Raw genomic sequence first — 21681 nt, 5'->3', positions numbered from 1 at the left:
GGGACATATTGGAGGTTCTCACTGATTTTCATTTTTAATCTACAAGATTAGAAAATAGCATTACGTAAATGATTTTTATGGTGGGCCATCCCAAAATCTTGACATCACATGTGGCTGTGAATGCCGTAGCAACTGCAGCTGTGTTGTCAAGGAAACAGCCTTGTGCTCAGCAGGCAAAACCAATGAGGATTAAGCATTGCTATATTCTAGCTAAGCTTCTGTGACCTTATCAGAGAGCAACAAGATCTGTCTGTTCTTTACCGTGCAGGTGTCCGTTTAGTAGGGAGGGAGATATGTACAGATATACTCTCACAATGTACCTAATTTAAATGTCAGACCTGGACTATTCAAACAATGACTGCATTTTCTAGTTAAATGGATTAAAGGGCTCAATTTTTGTAAGTAACTTTTCTTTTTTAAATGCTACTATATTACCATTATGGAAAAAACAGAGAAGTGAAACGTGCAGGACCCTGTACAATGGAATTTGTTTAGAACTTTGGTATGTAAGTGAAATGTTTTTCTGGGATAATTTTGTATATAAGACAACTCCGACAAGTAAGTGTGTCATTGCACAAAATAATATTAATCTGATAGTTTGCATGGCAAGAAACAATGCTGATAGGCAGAACATGAAATGCAGTAGAGTTGATTATCACTGCTTTTTAGTATGGTACCCTTTTCATTCTTAAGAGTTAATTGGAACAGACACAATACTGAAGTAAGTTTGTCTAGCAACATATGTATATGTTCAATTCAGTATTTACAGTTCTATATTTCTAGTAAGAAGAATTAAAATACAAGTGGAACCATGGGGAGAGGAGAAAAATGCTGAATGTTTTTTTTTTCTGCAAGGTGGGTAGAAGAAGGGGAAAGTTTGGATAAAGTGCCACCAACACTTTAGTATTGCCTCACTTTCTCTTCACGGTGTTTTATTTTTGCTTCTAAGGCACAATAAAAAGCTCCTTTTTGGTTAAAGTTTCAGAATGCTGAACAACTGAATTTTGCTTTGTTGGAGTCTCTGTAGTTGATTATGGTTTCTTGTTGTGCTTTATTGGAAATTGCAATACTAAAGATTATTTAGGTTCTTTACATATTAAGCCCTAGGTGATATGTGTTAACATGGACTCATTCATACTAGCAGTTTTACCCATCTTATTTCAATCTCTCATTATTCTAAAATGCCTCTTCCTTCAGAGGCATCAGTAACAAGTTATCTGTAGGTTTGCCAAGTGTACTTTTATTGGTTATGTGATCCGCTAACAATCCTATCTTTTTGATATTATTATGTGTCTGATATAGACAGTGGGAAAATGAACAAGCGATCCAGCCACATAACTGATTGTGGCAATAACATCTTGTGATTTCCCTTCTAGGTACTTTTCCCCCCTTCATTGAGTTTAAATTAAATTTGCAGTAGCCGAATTATCTTGCATAATTCTTTTTTTTTTTTTTTTTTTTTTTAATTTTATTTTTTAGATGGATTTTTTGGCAAGTTTTGATGCTTCTGTTCTTGCATTTCATATGTTGTCTCTTTGCAGTGACTACAATGCTTTTCTTTTGCCACCTTTTTCACATTTGACTGTCTTGTAAAAATAGCTTATTTGGTTACAGCAAGATTCTAATGATCATATATACCAGGGTTGGCCAAACTTACTGATCCTCTGAGCTGCATACAACAAACTTAAGATGTTCAAGAGCTGGGGCGCACCTGTCGGGGCTAGGGGGCTTCAGCCCTGCTCCTGCTGAAGCACCAAGACTCCCTTTCCCCACTGTACAGAAGCCCCTACCCACCACTCCATTGCAAGGCAGTGGTCCTGAGCTCTCTCCCCACCCCTGTCTGGTAGGTGGAGAATGTGGGGGGGGGCTCCATGAGCCAGATTTTAATGGTAAAAGAGCAGCATGTGGTTCACGAACCACAGTTTGGCCATCCCTGAAGTATACTGTACTGGACCAAAATGAGAGATCTCTACTATGCAGTGCTATTTTTGACAATTGCAGGAAATTTAAAATTCTGGTTTCACAAATTGATTTCTAAGGCAGTTGCCATCATCATAGATAACATTTCAGATCAAAAGCTTGGGGAAACAAACCAAAGGTGAAAGTGGTTGTGGGATGTTAGGCCACTCAAGTGACTAAGGAGCAGTGTCCCCAAAAGGACATCATTGTCCCTAATCTCTTTAAAATGTAGGGATGTTAAGCTTCAAGGGGTGAGAACCTATGTAATGCTGAACCTTTTAAGTCATTTGAGTATCACAGCTGTTGAACTCCATAAATCTGTGGATTAAGTCCCTGAGAAAAGTCCAGTATGATCTGAATATACTTAGAAGCACAGCTGCTCTGATATTCCAAATGAATGGGTCAAGAAATGTGACGTCCTTTCCTTATTTCCTTTAGCCAGTTTTATTTTCTATTTTTAATTTTTTCTTATTTTCAAATCACTCTTGTATCAGCCATGTGATTTATACAGAATTAAAAGAGGGGAGAGTAATGTAATTAATGCCAATCCACATGGGTTTATGGAAAAAAGATCCTGACAAAATAACTTGATATCTTTTTTTATGAGATTACAAGTTTGATTGGTAAAGGTAATAGTGCTGATGTAACATATGTAGACTTCTGTAAGGCTGTTATGGTATTGCATCACATTTTGATTTAAAAACAACTAGAACAATATAAAATTAACATGACACATTAAATGGATTAAAAGATGGCTCACTGATAGGTCTCAAAATGTAATTGTAAACAGAATCATCATGGAGCGGTTGTGTTTCCAGTGAGATTCCACAAGGATCAGTTCTTGGCCCTATTCTATTTAACTTTTTTATTGATGACCTGGAAGAATATGTAAAATCATCACTGATGGTTTTCAGATGACACACAAATTGGGGGAGTGGCAAATAGTGAAAAGGACAGGTCACTGATTCAGAAAGCTTGCGCCCAGCATACAGAGCTAACAATATGCATTTTAATATGTATTTAATATGTCTATATCGAGGAACAAAGAATGTAGGTCATGCTTTACAGTACAGTGACTCAAAGAAATTTGGGGTTCATGGTGGAAACTCTGTTGAACATGACCTCCCATGTGATGCTGTATCCAAAAGGCTAATGTGATCCTTGGATGCATGAACAGGTGAATTTTGAGTAGGAATTTTACCTCTGTATTTCGCCTGGTGCAAATACTGCTGGAATGTTGTGGCATGCTCAGAAAGAGCCACAAGAATGACTGAAGGATTAGAAAACATACCTTTATAGTGCAAGACTCAAAGAGCTCACTCTATTTAGCTTAACACAGAGAATGTTAAGGGGTAACTTGCTTTACAGTTTACAAGGACCTACATGAGAAACAAATGGGCTCTTCAATCTAGCTGGGAAAGGTATAACATGATCCAATGGCTGAAAGATGAAGCTAAACAAATTCAGACAGAGAATAAGTTGTACATTTTTCACAGTGAGAGTAATTAACCATTGGAACAACTTACAAAGGGTTGTGATGGATTCTCCATCATTGCAATTTGTAAATGAAGCTTATATGTTTTTCTAAAAAATATGCTGTAGGAATAATTCTGGGAAGTTCTATGGCCTCTATTATACAGGAGGTCCAACTAGATGGGCACCATGGTCCCTTCTGGCCTTTAAATCTATGATTTCATCCTCTCTTGCTGCTATTAGTTCCCACCGCCTTTGGTTGTTTTAGAAGCAGTGCTACCAGCCAAGACAGCAGGATGGATTTTTCTACCTTTTTTTTTTTTTACTTTCCTCCTCATATCTTTTTCTCTCCCTACTTTTTTGTATACATATTTTTGTATCTGTATTTATATTCTCTGTATCCTTTTTGCTCCTTTTCCCCCCCTTTTTTTTAAAATCCAGCAGTTTTGTCTTTTTCTTTAAGTAGTCTTGATTCAATAAGCAACTTGATTTGGATTTTATTTTGAATGTGAAGCTCACTAGTATGTATGAGATTGCTCAAGCAATCTTTGAGAGGGGAGGTTAAATGGTATTTCTTCCTTTCCCATCTTTTCCCAAATAGCTTTTATGGCTATGGTTCACAATTATAAATGTCTTTCATCAAGGACACTTAATTTAGTGAGTCAAAATCAGAGTTGAGACTAATTAGGCCTGATCTGCCTACCTATATGCCAATGTAAATCAGGATAGTCAGTGGAAGTAAAGTGCTGTAAAAACAGTGCAAGTCGAATCAGAATTGGACCCAAATGAGTCTAAATGGGCCTGATTTCCCCCCTCCCACCCCCACACACAGTTTTTCACTTTGTGTAAACATTTATACTGGTATAAAACGTTGCCAAATCAGAATGGTAGTATTTTGAATACAGTTTGAATAGGTGTTAATGACTATACGAGATGCAAGTCAATGAACAACCAGTGTATTGGTGTAACTTAAATGGTGAGAGGTCAGCATTTAAGAGAAGCCTGTAGCTTGAAAAGCAACTAGCAGGAGTGTACAAGAATGTGCAAGTTAAAGTAGGCTTCAACCTACTTATGGTTATGTCTTCTTCTATTCCTTCTCTCATAAGTTACATCAATTTAGATTTCCTTATACTCACTTCCATGTATCATGACTAGATAGAAGTGTGGAAAAAATCAGGACGGGGTGGGGGGGTAATAAGTGCCTGTATAAGACAAAGCCCTGAATATCGTGACTGTTCCTATAAAATTGGGACATCTGGTCACCTTACTTCTATGTCAGTAAGTAGTTTATTAAGGGTCTCTAAGAAAAAGGGCATCTCACAACACATCACCTGAATTTGGCACCCATTTCAGTTCTATTTGCATAGACTCATAAGCAAAACTGGGCTCCAAATTTTTTGCTTTGCAAATTAACTTTAGAGTTGTATTTTGGTTTACCTGTTTCTCATAAGGGCATTGGTAACTAAACTTTGCTTTGTGAACCAGGATTGAGTTTTGTGACCAATAGACTCCACAGGTTTGTGTGTCTTCTCTAGCCACAAGACTTGGAATTTTTGGTGACTAGAACCCTATCAATCTCTATAGGCTGTCATTTATTTATATAGGACCATAAGTGCACATATTGTGATTTTCTTAAAATTATATAACAATGTGGTCACTAATCTATTTTATATGGAAGGCAGATACACAGTGATGTGCAGCAGTAGAAAACACTAAAAGTACCTTTAGCCAAAAGTCTCTGTTTTCTGCAAATTACACAAAACATTTCATTTTTCTGTCATGAAACACATGGATATTTAGTTTACTTTGAATTTTGAAAAGTGTATTTATATCTAAGTTTTTCATATTCTTTAGCATCCTCTTCTGTGCATATTTTATGCTTATTTGACCCTTTAATTTTGTTAATATTAATGTTTTTGAAAAAAAACCACAGTATGGTGGTTTGAGTTTATTTTTAAAAAGGTGGAAAACAGTTTGTGCATATGTAGCTTTTTTTATATAATATAATTTGCAAATCTATCCTTGATTTACTCACTAATTTAAAAAAACAGGAGTACTTGTGGCACCTTAGAGACTAACAAATTTATTAGAGCATAAGCTTTCGTGGACTACAGCCCACTTCTTCGGATGCATATAGAGTGGAATAAATATTGAGGAGATATATATATACACACATACAGAGAGCATAAACAGGTGGGAGTTGTCTTACCAGAGTTGGCCTCTCAGAGTTGGTAAGACAACTCCCACCTGTTTATGCTCTCTGTATGTGTGTATATATATCGCCTCAATATTTATTCCACTCTATATGCATCCGAAGAAGTGGGCTGTAGTCCACGAAAGCTTATGCTCTAATAAATTTGTTAGTCTCTAAGGTGCCACAAGTACTCCTGTTCTTTTTGCGGATACAGACTAACACGGCTGCTACTCTGAAACCTGTCACTAATTTAAATATATTAGCTGTGAGACCAGAAGCTAAGCTTGCAATTACAAGGCTGTATCAAAATATTAGAGAGCCCAGCTCCTTCCTAAATTCAAATGGTTTTGCAGAAGCAGTAAGTAATCAAATGTTAAGCTTATTTTACTATAAAGCCTTCTGTGGCTTAGTTGGTAATTTAAACTCTCACTCGCCCTTCTGGAAACAGCTGCCTTTGAACTATTTGTTTATGAGCCTTATTCTTTCTTAAAATCAAATCAAACTATGACTTGCAGTTGCTGCTGCTACGTATGCAAGGTTCTTAGAGTAGACTGTGTGTCCACGTCAACTTGGCTGAGAAGTTAAAGGGTTGCTTGTCTTTCTGGCAAAGAGAACCTTGAACAACCTGACCGACTGTAGCGGAAAAGTTCTTACTCAAACTCTCTACTCCCCAGTCATTACAGTCCTCTAAACCAGGGGTTCTCAATCTTTTTCTTTCTGAGGGCCCCCGACATGCTGTTAAAAAACGCATGGCCCACCTGTGCTACTGCAACTGTTTTTCTTTCAGGGCTCACTGTCGCCTGTTTGCTACCTCCTAACGCCAGCCCTGCTGAAGCCAATAGGTTTAAGCATATCATGCATGACAATTAACATGCTCTTTGCTTAAAAAACAAAAACAAAAACAATGTGTCCAAATAGCATGAGGTGAAACAATTTTTTTTTGTATGATCTGTAGCTTATTTTGGCAGACCCCCTGAAACCTGGGGTGGGGAGGGGTTGAGAACCACAGCTCTAAATAAAGCAGTAACAGAACATTCTGCTTTAGGCTCAGCCTCAGGCATGCTCAGCATTATGCTTTTCTGATCCCACCTGTAACACTGACAGACCTCAGTTGTCAGTGGGCGGGATCGAACCTGGGACCTTTGGAGTTTAGTGCATGAGCCAAAAGCCAGCTGGCTATTAGCTAAGGCTGTAGAGCAGACTCATTTTTCTCTCTCTTTAAGTGGTCTCAGTGCCACTAGATGGGACAGAACACCACACCCAGAAGCCATGTGGGTTACACATCTGCTTGTAAGGCATCACTTCAGTAGCTAGGCCCATTCTCCTCCCCTGTCACTGGCCGATCAGTTTTGTCCACCCCTTTTCTTCTTCCCCACCGCAGTTCTCTTTGTTCTATTTCTAATCAGTCACATCTGCCACCCTCTTCTCTGGCAATTCAGTAACTGCTGTGCCCTCTGGCTGTTCAGCCTCATAGACTTCAAGGTCAGAAGGGAACATCATGATCATTAGTCTGACCTCCTGCACATTGCAGGCCACAGAACCTCACCCACCCCTGAAATAGACCCCTAACCTCTGGCTGAATTACTGAAGTCCTCAAATCATGGTTTAAAGATTTCAAGTTACAGAGAATTCACCATTTACACTAGTTTAAACCTGCAAGTGACTCGTGCCCCATGCTACAGAGGAAGCCCCCCCACATACACACCCAAAAAACACCAATGCAGGATCTTTGCCAATCTGACTCAGCCTGCCTCCAGCCTCTGCAGTTCTGCTTGTCTAAAAGGCAAGAAACCTGACACTTGCCCAGATATAACTTTTTTCCCAGGCTTCTTGGCATTAGGACTTTTCCCATCCTGCCTTTGGCTGTAAATAGCAAGGGTGTTTATTTCAGGACTGAGATGATTTGGCACAGTAACACATGGAAGCTTGTCCAACACCTACCAGCTCAGTCCCTCGCTTTTATAAAATCTAATTTTCAAATATTTAAAGGTGGTGTTTAAAGGAACCTCATTACACAGTGAAAAATTAACTGTCAGACATCATGCCCTTTTCTCAGAAAGCAGCTTGTTGATGAAAACACTCTCCATGTAACAGTGGTGTTTTTTTTTTAAGCATGTACATACTCCATATTCGCATACTAAAAGGGTACCTACGTGGCATTTGTTGGACTATGGGCAGTTACTCGAGCTGTATATCATCCTAATTTTGGTAATTAATACAGTTATATTTTGTATTATTGTTTAAAGATCCCTGCATATAGATTGGATTTGAAGCTGATCTAAAACTTTCTTCGAAACCTTTGGGAGGGTACAGACATATCCTGCTAAGCGTTAATTTGGTTGACACTCTGGAAAGTGACCAGTGTTTTAAGGGTTTTAAATAAGTAGCATTGTTCAGCTCACAGTCCATGAAAAATGACATGCTGTCAATGAAGAGAGCACTGATAGTTCAGGTCTTATTCTGACCTCACTTACACCAGTGTAACTCCAGTGACTTTAGCAGCATTCCTCCTAGTTTACATTGGTGTAAGTGAGAGAAGACTCAGGTCCTGTAATCTAGGTCTCTAGAGAATCCAAAAGTTGTAGTGCTAGTAGCACATACAGAAATACAGAGAGCCCCTAACTTTAATTACACTGCTGGAAAAACTATGGTACTGTACTCTATTTAAGACTGAACTTAGGGCTCTAGCATCCATGTTCTGTGCATAATTTGCAGTGGCAGATTACTGCATGGGTGATGGGGCCCATGCTCAGGAGCCCCCTGCAGGAGCACTAGAACTCCAGCCTTGCCCCCTGCCCCCATGAGCAACCACAGTCTGCCTCTTTGTGACAGTGCTCAGCCATGCTCTGGCACTGGCACCTCAGCCGGGCACAGGCTGCTCATGCAGGGGATGAGGACAAGCAGAATCAGGGCTGGGAGAAGCCTTTGCAAGGACTTTCCTAGCCCCTTCCCTGCTCAGGATGCTTTGTCAGGGGCTGAAGCTCCCTCCCTGTGCCCCAGCTGAGCTGGACTTTGCGGCCTTCCCATCACAGCACAGGCAAATGATGACTCACAGCACAGCTCTGCTCTAGTGAGTGATTCTCAAACACACCTCGCGGGGCCCTGTACTCACTCATCGTCTCAGTGGCACGAATGCCTCAAACTCCCCAGGAGCTGGGAGTCATGCTAAGGTCTTCCCAGCGTTGTAGCATCACCAGCAAGAATGATTCAGCAGGCCACGGCCTGATCTCTGTGCAGTCCCCACCCCAACTGTCCTGTGACCTTCAGGTCACACCCTCAGGTGACTCATGTGCAGCCACATCCCCCTCTCCCTCATCACCTTTGGGTCCTGCCCCCAGGTGAGCCCCACACAGCCCTCACTCTTGCCTTCATTAGATTGCCCACGTATAACTAAGAGCAGTTGGCCCACCTAATCATCCTGCTGCCAATGTGTGAGCCAGACTAGCCTCTGGTTTCCTCTCCCATCACGGGGCTGAATCTGTGGGGCTAACTGGAGGTTTTGTGTCCCTGAGAGCTGGCAGCTCTGACTGTTATCTCCAAAGGGGGGCATTTTGTGCAGCACAAAGGGGCTGTTATGCCAGAGGTACTTCTTGCTGCTAACTGCAACTGGTAATGGAGCTGACTCTGTCCCCTCTTCTCTGTGATGCCAAGCTTTTGGGAGCAGATGGCTATAGTAGCCCCATAACCTCTCTCAGCAGCTCTACATGGAGGTTCCTTTTAATGTGAGGAGCCCCTTGGGTTTCAGCATTTTCAGACTAAGTGTTTTTGTAGGGTTGGGAGATTGGCTCCTGCGTAGGGGAAATGTCTAGCTTGCTATCTTAAGGTTTTGTCCTGCTGTCCATCACCGTGGTATCTGAGCGCCTTCCACATAAGATCAATAGCAATAAGGAAGTCCCTAGTGACAGGCAGTTTAAGTAGGGAGTTAGGTAACGGGAAGGCCTCATGAGTGGGGACATCAAAGCAGGCATTCCATAACTGATCAGTGGACTCCCTATACTTCATGAACCCATCCTGGCCCCCTGCATAGCAGCAAAGAGAGAGGGAGTACATATCCTGAGGGATTGGCCCACGGTTTGAGGGGGGCTGAAGAGATGTGAACTAATGATGTTGGGGGAAAAGGCCCTGGTGAGGAGAGTCTGTACTGAAGGGGAAAATAAAGAAAATGCTCTAAAAATAATGGGCAGCAGGCCCAGAGTCACTTGTTCCTGGGGTGGGGCCTTGAGAGAGTCCAGGGGATCTGGTTTGATAGGGAACACTAACAATGCTATGTTTTAAAAAAATACCTGATTTGGGACCCACCTGTTGTCAGGCTCGATAACTGCAAGAGTTCCTTATCACTACTCTCCTAGGATCCGTAATGTTCACTTGTTGTGTTGGCTTTTAAGAATGATTGGAGCTCTTTGGAGTAGGGACCATCCTTTATTCTGTGTTTGTGATGTCTGTGTATTCTTATGAAATGGAGCCCTGAACCACAGAGTTAACCCCCCTCCAGAGCCAGAGAAGGAGAGATGCTGAGAATGTGGATCCCTTAAGAGCTGCCCAGGGAGCCTGGGCTGCTGTGGAGAGCCCCAGATCTGCAACCTGACCTGGGTGGGGGGCCTAAAAGCAGCCCCCAGCCCATGTCTCTTTCCCCCAGGGCAGGTTGAAGGTTCAGGGCTCCCCACAGCAGCCCAGGCTCTCTGGGCAGCTCTTACCACAGCCTGGCTCCAGCTTCCGGCCAGGCAAGGGGGCGGGACCTTAGGTGGGAAGGGGAGGAGCCCCATGGCTAGAGGTATGGGGGGCCCAAATATTCTTTGTGTCCAGGGCCCCAATAAATCTTAATCCATCTCTGGCAATCTGCTAAATTTTGTTTCTGCTGATGGAGAAGATAATGAATGTGACATCTTGAAGAGCACCAGTAAATAGAGCTGTCTGTACCAAGTTAGTATTTGATAAGTATAGCTGTTTGTATTATACATTCCACATCATTCTTGGTGGTTATGTAGTTTTATTGAGATGGCTGGGCAGTGTGTCTATAGACATTTCAATCTTTAATAAATTACACCTAAAATATAAGGACCAATTACTTATGACATCTGGTTACATTTTTTTCCCAGATTCCACTATGACATCAGGTGCTGCTTCCCCCACATTTGTACAGAAAGAGAAAGGAAAGCAAAAGGGAGAAGATAATGATATGGTAGGACAGTTATCTGCCATGAAAGTATTTGCCATGTGTTTGTTAAAAGAAACATTTAAAAGGAATACCACATTTTTATTTGACAAAAAGTACAATTAAAATTTGTTTAAATAAAATGTTTTAATATATTGTACTTTTATCCATGGATCTCAAAATGCTTGTTATACAATTAATTAAGCCTACATCACCCTGTAAGGTTGTGTTCTTCTACCCTTTTTACGGATAAGTTTTGGTGCTTGATATTATTAAGGCCATTTTGACAAAGGTCCACTAATTTTGGGTCTCTCAGTTCCTGAGTGCCTAACTTGAGACATCTAGGACCTGATTTTTAAAGTAAAGGACATATGAAAGAGAAAGATGAAAACTCTGTAAACAGTATGGAGAGTTTCCTGCATTACTTTGCTGAAAGGAGAAGACAAAGAAATGAGGTGGGAAGAGGGAAAATCAGTGTATTTGTAGGAGTGAAGTTAGATGAAAACTAATCTCATACTTGAGTTCAGACTCCTAGCTGCAAATGATTATAAGTAGGGACAGTGGGTTCAGTGCAAGCCAAAGATGGCTTCAGAATTCACAGTTAGAAATATGAATCTTCACCTTTTTTGACACTCAAACTGCTATTTCATCAAATGAGGTAGAAAAGCAAAATATAAGGATGCAGAATGATCTGAAGCAAAACAATGAGCATTTTAGTGCAAATATTTGCACTCCACTTGATACCGGCTGCCAACTAGACATCGAGCCATTGATCACTATCCATTGAGCCCGATGATTTAGCCAGCTTTCTATCCACCTTATAGTTCATTCATCCAATCCATACTTTAACTTGCTGGCAAGAATACTGTGGCAGATCATATCAATAGCTTTGCTAAAGTCAAGATCTATCATGACTACCACTTTCCCCATATCCACAGAGCCAGTTATCTCATCATAGAAGGCAATCAGGTTAGTCAGGCATGACTTGACCGAGGTGAATCCATGTTGACTGTTCCAGATCACCTTCCTCTCCTCCAAGTGCTTCAAAATGGATTCCTTGAGGACCTACTCCTTTCCCCCCCATATTAGCTTCACAGGGGATCCTTCCCATCAGTTCCCTGAGGGAGTCAGAGTCTTCTTTCTGAAGTCCAGAGTCCATATTCTGCTGCTCTCCTTTCTTCCTTTTGTCAGGATCCTGAACTTGACCATCTCATGGTCACTGCTGCCCAGGTTGCCACCCACTTCTACTTCCCCTACCAATTCTTCCCTGTTTGTGAGAAGCTGGTCAAGAAGAGCACAGTCCCTAGTTGGCCAATGCTCAAACCACTGAGCTTGAGCATTGGCCTGCTAAACCCAGGGTTGTAAGTTCAATCCTTGAGGGGGTCACTTGGGGATCTGGGGCAAAATCAGTCCCTAGTTGGTTGTTCCAGCACTTGGACCAGGAAGTTGTCCCCAACACTCTCCAAAAACGTCCTAGATTGTCTGTGCACTGCTGTATTGCTCTCTCAGCAGATGTCAGGGTTATTGAAGTCCCCCAGGAGAACCAGGGCCTGTGATCTGGAAACTTCTGTTTGTTGTCCGAAGAAAGCCTCGTCTACCTCATCTTCCTGGTCTGATGGTCTATAGAAGACTCCATGATGACAACACCTTTGTTGCTCTCACCTCTAAATTTAACCCAAAGACTCTCAACAGGCTATTCTCGGGTTTCATACTGGAGCTCTGAGTAATCACACTGCTCTCTTACATAAAGTGCAACTCCTTCACCTTTTCTCCCCCCACCTGTCCTTCCTGAACAGTTTGTACCCATCCATGACAGTGCTCCAGTCATGTAAGTTACCCCATCAAGTATCTGTTATTCCAATCACATCATAGTTCCTTGATTGTGCCAGGACTTCCAATTTTTCCTGCTTGTTTCCCAGGCTTCTTGCGTTTGTGTACAGGCACCTAAGCTAACTAGCCGATTGCCCTACTTTCTCAATATGAACCAGGAGACCTTCCCTGTTGCACCGTCCTCCTTCTGTTTCCTCCCAGTATCCCACTTCCCCACTTACCTCCGGGCTTAGATCACCATTCTCCAGTGAACATAGTTTAAAGCCCTCCTCACCAGGTTAGCAAGCCTGCCTGCAAAGATGTTCTTCCCTCTCTTTGTTAGGTGGATCCTATCTCTTCCTAGCAATCCTTCTTCCTGGAACAACATCCCATGGTCAAAAATCCAAGGCCCTTTCTCCAACACCACCTGTGCAAACAGGCCTTTACCTCCACAATTCGATGGTCCCTACCTGGGCCTTTTCCTTGAACAGGGAGGATGGATGAGAACATGACTTGCGCCTCAAACTCCTTTATCCTTCTTCCCAGAGCCACATAGTCTGCAGTGACCTGATCAAGGTCATTCTTGGCAGTATCATTGGTGCCCATGTGGAGAAGTAGGAAGGGGTAGCCGTCCGAGGGCTTGATCAGTCTCGGCAGATACTCTGTCACATCCTGAATTCTAGCTCCAGGCAAGCAGCACACCTCTTGTGTCTCCCGCTCTGGATGGCAGATGGATGACTCTGTCCCCTCTTGGGAACGGTGGTCATGGAACCCCCATCTCTAAGACAACGCATCCCATGCCTTCCGGTCGATGGGGTCTCCTTCTGATCCCTTCCATCAGATAACGCTTCTGTGACGTTATTGATATACTCTGGGACCATATAGATCATTGTTGCAACCAAGGTCCTGTAGTGGCACGCAAATCTTGTATAAAGGGGGTCAAATGGGGTGTCTAAAACAAGGTTATGGTTTGCTGGTTATGATTATGCTGTCTATACGTGTGTATCACTTTGGTAGTTGAAGTTATGAATATTGGCTCTATACTGTCTGTATGGCAAACTTATGCTATGCTTCTGGGTGACATCCCAGACAAACTGGTGTTAGCTCTGCCTAGCCTGCTTGATGGCCCATTAAGGACCATCAGCTATACAATGGACCCATCGAGAGAAGGCAGATATGCCCTGTAACTCAGCAAAGTATGCAGGGACTGGCCCATGTGACTCCAGACTCCATTTTGCTGTAATTTTCCGCAGTAAGAACAAAGAGGTTTTCTTACACCTGGAAAAGACTATATAAGGCTGATGCCTCATCTCCATCTGGTCTTCAATCCTGCTTCATACCTCTGGAGGAACTTTGCTACAAGCTGAAGCTTTGAACAAAGGACTGAGGACCCATCCCAGCGGGGGATGTATCCCAGAGACTTGATTTGAACCTGCAGTTTATTCCATCGCTGCTGCAAGCCTGAACCAAGAACTTTGCCATTACTGTATGTAATTGATTCCATTTAACCAATTCTAACTCTCATCTCTATCCTTTTCCTTTTATGAATAAACCTTTAGATTTTAGATTCTAAAGGATTGGCAACAGCGTGATTTGTGGGTAAGATCTGATTTGTATATTGACCTGGGTCTGGGGCTTGGTCCTTTGGGATCAGGAGAACCTTTTTTCTTTTACTGGGGTATTGGTTTTCATAACCATTTGTCCCCATAACGAGTGGCACTGGTGGTAATACTGGGAAACTGGAGTGTCTAAGGAGATTGCTTGTGAGACTTGCGGTTAGCCGGGGGGTGAGACCGAAGTCCTCTTAGTCTGGCTGGTTTGGTTTGCCTTAGAGGTGGAAAGAACCCCAGCCTTGGGCTGTAACTGCCCTGTTTGAGCAATTTGTCCTGAGTTGGCACTCTCAGTTAGGTTCCGCCAGAACCGCTTTGTCACAGCTTCCAAACCATTCTCCACCACAGTACTTATGCAGACAGCCTGAAAATGGTTTCTTATCTCTATCTGCACTGGGGGTACACGAGTTCTCCTCTTTTTTCTTCTGGAGGTCACATGCTGCCAATTTTCTTCCCTGTTCTGCACTGCGCTCTCTGATTCTTCAGCATGCTGTGCCTGCAGTACCAAATGCTGACTTCTAGCCAGAAAGTCTTCATTTTCTCGGATGAAACACTGTACCAACGGGGACACAAGAACAAATAGATATAAACTGGCCATCAGGAAGTTTAGACTTGAAATTAGATGAAGGTTTCTAACCATCAGAGGAGTGAAGTTCTGGAATAGCCTTCCAAGGGGAGCAGTGGAGGTAAAAGACATATCTAGCTTCAAGACTAAGCTTGATAAGTTTATGGAAGGGATGGTATGATTGGATAGCCTAATTTTGGCAACTAATTGATATTTGACTATTAGCAGTAAATATGCCCAATAGCCTGTAATGGGACACTAGATAGGGTGGGCTCTGAGTTACTACAGAGAATTCTTTCCTGGGTATCTGGCTGGTGAGTCTTGCCCACATGCTCAGAGTTTAGCTGATCGCCATATTTGGGATCAGGAAGGAATTTTCCTCCAGGGCAGATTGGCAGAGGCCCTGGGGGTTTTTCGCTTTCCTCTGCAGCATGGGGCCTGGGTCACTTGCTGCAGGATTCTCGGCACCTTGAAGTCTTTAAACCACAAGATGAGGACTTCAGTAGCTCAGACATAGGCCAGGGGTTTGTTACAGGAGTGGGTGGGTAAGACTCAGTGGCCTGCGTTGTGCAGCAGGTCAGACTAGAAGATCATAATGGTCCCTTCTGTCCTTAAAGTCTATGGGGCTCTAGTCCTTTAACCTTCTCCTGCAATATGGAGACCAGCCTGCACTTTGTACAGACAAAGTTGCTTCTATCCTCTGGGAGAAAGACAAACATGGTACACCCTGTGCAGGTCACAACAGTTGATTGCTCACTATCCATAATGTCTTCCTTTTAAGAGCCTCTTCAGATGTTGTATTTACTGCTCTCACAAGGCTGAAAGGCAAAAAAATAAAGCTCTATGGGAACTCCCCCAAGGCAAACTCCCTCTGTTTGCCTGTCTTCTGTTCCCAGCTCACTTGGTAGGTAACTGGCTGCTTTTTTATAAGGCTACTGGCTCAAAGTCTCTCCAATCAACCACTGAAGTCCCACCTGGAACAAATCACTTTCAATTCACACTTTTCAAACAAACAACCACATGGTCAAACAGTCCCTGCAACTAGCTCCAGTCAAATAAATGGTCACAGCAGACAGACATTTGGATATTCACCCCACCAGCTCACAAGACAGCTCCATGTGATGTCATGTGATGGTGATTTTAGGAAAGCAGTCAGTCATATTTTGTATTATATTATAAATTATTAACAGAACATGGATTACAAGGCTAAATTTCACTTATTATGAATCTGGAACAGATATACAATACGATTCCAAGATGCAAATTATGGCACATGACAGCTCTGGTGCCCTAGTAGATGACTTTACTGGCTTTGTAATAGTAGCTAAATGCAAGATTTGTGGTCCATTAAAAGAAGCATAATCTCCCATCAATGTACAGCGATTTATTCATGTGACTCCCATTAAAGTTGCAGACAGCTAAATATACTTTCATCACATTGATAGCAGAATGGACAGCACATCCCACAGGTACTTTTTGTTTGTTTGTTCTCCATATAAATATTTCTAGGTGCATCCTAGGCAAGCGGAAACCTGCAGAGAGAATACCAGAGTGTATGCTCTTCTGTTTAAAAAAAAAAAAAATGTTGCAGGCAGACTTGACTATTTTGAATATGAATCATTAAATGGAATGCCAATTAATTTATATATGCACCACCTTCATTTGTAAACACTATATCTGACTATGCGTGGAGTGCCCTCAGAGCTCCTGTTTAACTTTCCTTTTTTGTGGGCTATGGGAGACATTTTCTTACCTCTTTAAATCTAAACCAGTTTCAGACATTATCAAAATATATTTTAGATACACAACTGCAGGCAATGGATTGAAAACTTTTATAAAGTGGGTTACTGAATACAATTTTGAGACTCTTTTAAAAAAGTTAATGATTGGTACTGGTGTCCATAGTTTGAATCAGCCCCTTCGAGGGCAACCTGCAAGGGCTTTCTGTCAGTATGATTTAACTTGCAGACTGCTGTATCCTGAAGACACTGCTGATGACAAACATGCTGATAGGTGCTGGAACTAAGGGTGCTGCTACACCCTCTGGCTTGAAGTGGTTTACAGGGTTTACAATTTGGTTCAATGGCTGTCACACACTCCCACCTCCCAGCCCTAACCTTGCAGTGGAGAGCCCTTGGGGAGGCAGGGATTCACCCAGAAATCATTCCAGCGCCTTTTGGTAACCAACCATCAGCTTTATCAGCAAACAGCCTCGATGCCTGTCCAGAATCAGTCCCTCCGTCACTGTTCAGGATCTTTCCTTCCCGCTGGGCTCTGGCTGATCCTTGTGTGCAGTGCCATGTGTTCAGGCTGCTTCTTGGGCCCGTCCCCCACCCCCGAGCTCAGATTCTTGGCCTATTACGTCCCTGCAGCAGCAGCCACTGCTGCACACACCCTCTCCCGTACCCCACTGAGCTCTTTTCCTTTTCCAGTTGCAAGACAGCTGGCAGCAGGAGGTAGGGGTGGGATTTCCTGCCTGCTTGTTAGCCAAGCAGAGCTCTGTGAGGGTGGAGAGGGCAGCTTCTCTTCTTTACTCATCCCCCCTGCCAGCCAGAGCTCCAGTGGCAGAGCCAGCCTTCATAGCACAGCTGCTCATCAACAAGTGGGGCTCCCCAAAGGGAATTGCCATGCGGAATCAGAACAGCGGTCCATCTAGCCCGATATTCTATCTCTGATGTTGCATGTCCCAGATGGAAGTACAGGATGTTCAGGAGGAAGTACAAGAAATCCCATAGTGGGCATTTGTGGTATTCTCTTCCTAAATCCTGCCAGTAATCCTTTTATGCTCAATTATCATTTCTCTTTGAACCCATCCAATTTGGCTCTGAATCTTAGATCTTCTACTGGCTACCTCACACATGATTTAAACTGTTTGGGCCATATCCTCAGCTGGTGTAAATCAGCATAGTTCTGTTTAGGTCAATGGAGATATTTTGGTTTGCAACAGCTGAGGATCTGATACAGATGCAAAAAACCTCATCTCTTGACTTGCCTCCCTAGGATTTTCACAAGTCATATCTGGTTCAGCCCACACAACCAGACATACTCTTAGGGTGACCAGATGTCCCAATTTTATAGGGACAGTCCTGATTTTTGGGTCTTTTTCTTATATAGGCTACTATTACCCCCCCACCCCCGTCCTGATTTTTCACACTTGCTGTCGGGTCACCCTACATACTCTGAACCTGATCGTCAGCCTCTGTATCAAGATAGAGGACACTACAACCCAGCCACTGTCTTGAACAGACCATCACCCCATTAAGGCAGTGTTCAGAAACCTTGCAGTACCCAGGCAACAAGAATAGAACAGTGATCCTGATTTGACCACACTGATCTCCTTGATTTCCTGACGCCCTATGGTAACTGAAGAGAGAGGGTGGAAAATTGAGTGTCAAGGGCAGAAAAGAAAGATTGACAGATAGGATGAAACAACAAATTCCTCAAAGCCTATGCTAAGGCTGTATTACAGGCCAAGAAAACTTTCCTATCAGCCTTCATTGAAGATCCGAAATCCTACCCCAACGAGCTACCTAGGGTGGTAAATTGCTTCATCAATCCTGAGTGCCTACAACCTGTGTCAGACCCAAGCACTGTAAAGAACTATCATCTTTCTTTGCTGAAAAGATTAGGAAAATCTGAGAAGCCTCCTCAAACAGCAAGGATCTGCTCCGCCTGCTCCCACCAACCAACAGCCCACATGCATTCCCGTTGGTCAGGACACTCATTCATCAAGAAATTTTGGACACCCAACAGGAGTCCCAGCCCAGGACTTGTGAATCTGATCCATGCCATTCCTGGCCTGTGAAGAGAGTCATGAACAACTGATGCCACTCCAGACCAAAACAGCCAGCATTCAGAGAAGGAATCCTTCCTTAAAACACACAATAGTCTGAAGAAACCCACCTTGGATACTTCAGTCCTATTCAATTAATGCCTAGTGTCAAACCTTCCAATCCTGAGCAAGTTTAGAGAGAGGCTACCAAAAGGCTAACTGCAAGCGCATCTAACTGAGGCCAAGATTCTAGACCTGGCACAGTCTGGATTCAAGCCAGGACACAGATCAGAAACTGCTTTAGTGGCAATGGATGAACGATGGACATCCATTCTCATCCTCCTGGACCCCTCTGCAGTGTCTGACAGTTAAGCATGAGGTACTGCAGTCTTGCCTGAGAAAGGTGTCAGGAGTCCAGGGTAATGTGATAAAAAGGTTTAAGTCCTTCCTGGAGGAAGGCACCCAAAGAGTAGTGATGGGAAACTGCACCTACACCACTAGACACTTGTCTATTCTATCTCCCATGCTTTTCAATATCTTCATGCAAACTCTATATAAACTGGTCAGATGGCATGGACTGAAGTGCCAGCAATATGCAGCTCTACCTGTCCTTCACCACATACTATCAAGATTGTCCAGTGCTTGGATGATATCCACTCATGGATGAAGAACAGCTGGCTGAAGTGGAACTCAAACAAAACAGAGGTGATGCTGGTGGACAGAGGAAAATATTCTAAGGGGTTTGCAGCCACGGTGCAGTCTCCTTTGAAGAGTCACACATACAAGATTCCATAGTCTAGGAGTACTCTTGAATTCCTCACTGTCGCTGATGAGTAATGTTTGTTTGTTTGTTTGTTTTTTACCATCTCTGGTGGGTTAGGGGACTCCATCCCACCCTGGTAGATGAAGACCTGGCCTCAGGTACCCCGTGGCAGGTTGGACTAGGTCCATAGGCACCCTGCTGGAGGCCTCGTGGCCCTACATCACCCTGCCCCAGAATAGAGCAGAGAGAAGTCTTCCAGACAGCCTAGAGTGGCTGCAGAGGAGTGATCAATAAGGGGCCAGAAGGGCCAGATAAAAGGCCAGCAGCAGAGCAGAGCCTTCAGTTGCTGTGTGGAGCTTGACAAGGGAGGGCTGAGTGCCTGGCTGGCTAAAGGAACAGCAGACTGCAGAGAGCTCACCAGTCAGAACAGGGAAGGGTGTCGAAGACTAGGTGCCTGGCTGGATGGATAGAGCAGCAGCAAGACCATGAAAAGGTCAGTGGAGGCAGGCTGAGCCCAGGGGACTGAGCCCAAACCTAGCCAGATCAGGTGAGGGTACCAAGATCAGCTCTGCTGGTCTGGTTGCAGTCTGAGCCCAGGGAGCTGAAAGGACACCAGCTGATGGTACCGAGATAGGCCCTGGCTACGTGGTTGAAGAAGGCAGTGCCTTGGGGAAGAAACCTTAGAGCTACGGCCCCATACTAGAGCTGAAAAAGAATTTGGACTTGAAGGGGGGACTGTGTATGCGGCTTGGCCGGAGGGCTGAGTCACTGAAGACCCGCCAAGAGAACCATCAGCTTGGGGGGTGCTTGCGAGAGGCAGATGCAACCCCGATATAAGAACTAACACCAAAAGCAAGCTCACATCTAACCGAGAGAAAGGGAGCCATCCATGACAGGTGGGTGTCCTCCTTCCTCCGAAAAAGAACTGTGATTACAGGTATATCTGCCAGAGAAAAGGGGGTACGCACGAGAGGTGCATGCTACCCCATTACAATGCTTTCGTCACCTCTCAGCTGAACTAATGCAATGTGATATACCTGAGCATGAAACCTTCAGTGCTCAGGAAACTCTAACTAGCACTGAATGCTGCAGCATATCTCCTCAGTAACACAGGCTACCATGAGCACATCACACCTGCCCTCCCCTCTTAACATTGGCTTCCCATAGAATTTTGAATCAAATTGAAGGCCTCGGTCCTTATCTTCAAACTGCTCCGTGGTCTGGACCCAGGATATCTAAAAGACTGCCTAAAGCTCCAGGACAAAAACAGTGGTTGACCACTTTGCTCCTCTGGCATAATGGAACTCTCAACAAGAAGGGTAAAGCATGTTCATGCGGGAGATGGAGCCATCTCCAGGGGTGGACCAAGACTGGAATAAACTCCCCTAGGAACTAAGGACCATCACAAACCTCACCATTTTCCGCTCCAAGCACAAGACACATTTCTTTGGCCTCCTCTTTTCGAATGTAAATACATAGCAACGGGTTTATTCATTAATAATAAAAACAAAATCTACCCAAACAAAACACTCCACTGCAGACACTTCTCCCTCAGGGAAGAGGATGAGAGAACAAACAACATGTGACAGCTGTGTAGTTGTAACACTGACAGACTCCGGTCATTGGCGGGATCAAACCTGGGATCGCTGGACTAGTGTGCATGAGCCTCTACTGCACGAGCTAAAGCCATATGGCTTGTTAGCTAAGGCTGTAGAGAAAACTCATTAATTTTTTTTTTTTTTTGGTCTCGGTGCCACTAGATGGGACAGAACACCACACTCAGGAGGTTTGTGAGCTACATAGTCACATTGCTTAGTATACTACTGGAAGGCACTCAGATATGATGGTGCTAAAAGCCTGTATAGAATAGATTTTTGACCTTGAGTAAAGCTGATTCTGCTCCAGACTTTGCATGCTACTTTGGTAAACTTGCAGAGCTTTTAAGCTATCGAAATCTGATTTGTTTGTCTGGTTGTCTGATAGAGATTAAAAATGAACATTGTAAGTGCTACAGACAATTCTTGCTCACTGTGGCCTGGTGTGTTTGTGACCCATTTGGGGGGAAATCAGTCAGCCACACCCAACTCCTGTTTTAGCCTTCTACTCAGACCCTCTTATTCATCTGCCACATAAACACAACAAATATGGAAAAGTAACAAAAGTGATAGTCCTGACCCTGACTAATACTGCAGGGTCCCCTATCCTCTAGTAGCTGAAGGGTCTCAGCCCTTCCTTTATCTCAGAAGGACTACAGGACCTACCTCCCCTCTCAGACTTCTGCAACTGCTCAGGAAAGTGTCTCTTCTGCCCCTTACAGCTGGGAATCGAGCTAATCATTAGCTGCTTCTCAGCTAGATCAGCTGGTTCCCCAGCATCTACCAACT

The 21681-nt window shown here is 43.5% G+C and overlaps 1 protein-coding gene across 20 annotated transcripts in view; it reads left to right on the top strand.

Annotated features, from left to right (window-relative positions):
* Positions 1-21681, top strand: part of PRLR (prolactin receptor) — a 341587-nt gene that overhangs the window by 86137 nt on the left and 233769 nt on the right. For 14 of the 20 annotated variants that reach the window (XM_024108363.3, XM_042845475.2, XM_065598856.1 and 11 more), the window contains one exon: positions 10723-10805. The exons of 2 other annotated variants lie outside the window; for them this stretch is intronic. The gene's annotated coding sequence lies outside the window, so the exon portion shown is untranslated. Of the gene's footprint in view, positions 1-235; positions 399-10722; positions 10806-21681 lie in introns of those variants that run through there. 4 more of the 20 variants (XM_005303599.4, XM_042845477.2, XM_042845480.2 and 1 more) reach the window with 2 other exon arrangements.

The sequence above is a fragment of the Chrysemys picta genome, chromosome 6, assembly GCF_011386835.1.
Source record: "Chrysemys picta bellii isolate R12L10 chromosome 6, ASM1138683v2, whole genome shotgun sequence".
NCBI classification, from domain to species: Eukaryota; Metazoa; Chordata; order Testudines; family Emydidae; genus Chrysemys; species Chrysemys picta.
This window is presented reverse-complemented; position numbering and strand designations above follow the sequence as displayed.